This window comes from Cibotium barometz, chromosome 45 (assembly GCF_041138505.1).
Source record: "Cibotium barometz isolate CiBa-2024 chromosome 45, ASM4113850v1, whole genome shotgun sequence".
Classification (NCBI taxonomy): Eukaryota; Viridiplantae; Streptophyta; class Polypodiopsida; order Cyatheales; family Cibotiaceae; genus Cibotium; species Cibotium barometz.
In genome coordinates this window covers 9,059,135-9,062,245 of record NC_141090.1, presented here as the reverse complement: position 1 = coordinate 9,062,245, position 3,111 = coordinate 9,059,135, and positions in this window count along the sequence as shown.

Below are 3,111 nucleotides of genomic sequence, written 5' to 3'. Positions count from 1 at the left end.
CCACATCCATTCACATCTATACATCCACATCTACATCCACATTCACATCTATGCATATATATCTTCATGCATATATCCATTTTCACGTTCATACATCCACATCTACATGCTTACCTCCATTTTCACATCCTCATTTATACATCCACATCCCATATCCACATTCATACATACACATCCATACATCCACATCTACATCCACATACATACATACATCCACATCCACATTCACATTCACATACATCCACATCCACATTCACATTCACATCTATACATCCACATCTACATCCACATTCACATACATCCACATCCACATCCACATTCACATACATCCACATCCACATTCCCATTCACATCTATACATCCACATCCATTCACATCTATACATCCACAACTACATCCACATTCACATCTATGCATATATATCTTCATGCATATATCCATTTTCACGTTCATACATCCACACTCCCATCTCCACATCCACACATCCATTTCCACATTCCCATTTATATAACCCCATATACCTTCACATCTAATCTTTTACATCACATCCATTCTCGCCCTATCACAACCCATATACATCTTATCCTATCACATACACTTCTTACCTCATCCCCCCATACACATCTTAATTCATCTTATCACCTCCTAACTTATTTCATAAGCATCTTATCACCTCTTATCACACCTCTTATCACATCTCTTATCACCTCCTAACTTATTTCATAAGCATCTTATCACATCTCTTATCACATCCTATCACATCTCTTATCTATTTATAGAATACAAGAGAATTCTTACATTTGATATAAGATTTCTTTACACATTTATTTATGAATAAATTCTATTTAAGGAGATTAATACTTTCAAAGTAAAAATCAATCTTTTATGCATCTTCCTATGCATAAATTCATTTTTAATGAAAATGACACTTTTGAATTAAATTTTAATCTTTTATGCATTTTTCTATACATAATTTCAATTTAGATGAGAATGACACTTTTGAATTAAAAAATCAATCTTTTATGCATCTTCTTATGCATAAATTCAATTTGGTAGGAATTACACTTTTAGAATAAAAAAATTTCTCTTATGCATCTAAGTTAAGCATAAAATCCATTTATGAGGAAAATCACACTTTTAGTATAAAAAGAATATCTTTTATGCATACCTATATGCATGAAATTCAAATATGATAAAAGTCACACTTTTATAATAAAATAATCAACTTTTATGCATACCTCTATGCATGAAATCCAATATGATAAAAGTAACACTTTTGATATAAAAATTTTTCCATTATGCATACTTCTATGCATGAAATAAAAATGGTAAAAATAACACTTTTGATATAAAAATTTATCCATTATGCATACTTCTATGCATGAAATAAAAATGGTAAAAATAACACTTTTGATATAAAAATTTATCCATTATGCATACTTCTATGCATGAAATAAAAATGGTAAAAATAACACTTTTGATATAAAAATTTATCCATTATGCCTAATATTAAAATTCAATTTCTCCATGATTGTAATGAAATTCTTTCAATTAATCTAGGATGATAATTCCTAGAATATGGTAGGAAGTCCTCTTTTTATGCTTTGAATGAGATTATTTTATGCATAATTTTTATAAAAATTTTACCATAGCTCCGCTGCTATGACTGATAAATCTCAATTTTTCTAAGGGATAATGCTTATCAGTAAGAAAATAATTAAAAAGATCTCTAATTGGATTATTAATCCATAATGGATTGAATCATCAATATTCATAAACTAAAAGCATAGAAAAAAGCCATTAATTTGGCCTCAAGCATAGCTTAATCTTGGGTTAAGGAAAAGCTTTATGAAAAGCTTGATTTGGATTGAGAACGGGTCATGAGTATGACCATTTCTTGAGTGAGAGAGAGAATTTACATAAGAATCATTAGAATTTAAACATAAATGAAAATTAACTTCAATATCATTTATTAAATTATGTAACTCTTCACTACTATTCAAACTTCAATAGCATTAAAAAAAAAACCATACCAATTAAACTTCTCAAGCTTGAGAGGGGTTGAGAAGAGAGAAACATTGAGAAATTATAGAAAGATCAATATTCACTAATTACCTTACAACTTGCTTGATTCTTTGTTCACGGTAGAGGCCCCCAACCAATCAATTGGTTAAGTATGTTGATGGAGCCACTAATGGGGATTGAAGAAAGAGGGAAGCTCCAAAAACTAGTGAATTATTAAATGAATTCACAGTTCTTGGCTTAGGTGGAGTAGAGTAACGATGCATAAACACTATATATTTTTCAACAAGGGGGAGGCTTCTATTTATAGGAAAAATTGAGCTCCTAACCAAACAAACTGATTCTAGAATTTTCTAAATCAGTTTGGTCAATATTTGACCATTTTTAGGTCAGTTAAGCTAACTTTTTGGAACTAGACTTAAATGAGGAGAGAGGAGAGATGAAATATCTCAATTTTTATGAGTTTAAAACTCATTCAAGCATGTGAAATATGCACCTCCTTTAAAGAACTCCCCTTCCTTACATATGTCATATTTTTAATATTACTCATAGTTTTTTACTAATAAACCTTGTACATTTTCAACTCTTCATCTTATGTGAAATATGCACCTCCTTTAAAGAACTCCTCTTCCTTACATATGTCATACTTTTAATATTGCTCATAATTTTTTTCTAATAAACCTTGTACATTTTTAACTCTTCATCTTATGTGAAATATGCACCTCCTTTAAAGAACTCCTCTTCCTTACATATGTCATACTTTTAATATTGCTCATAATTTTTTACTAATAAACCTTGTACATTTTCAACTCTTCATCTTATGTGAGCATTTACTCATTTTTGGGTATCTTCTTTTTCAAATTGGATTTATCTCCTCCCTACACATGGATTGATGCTATTGGCCCATAGGAACCTTAATTGGACCATAATCCAAAAATTTCTGAAAATCTAGACCCTTAGACTAAGGTCCTTTATACACATTTCTAATTAATTCCAATTGCACATTGGAAAGTTCTTTTTTGAATTTCTGTTTCAGGGGAACTTATTTTAATAAGATGAGATAATTTTCTATCTAAAAATATTAAAAAT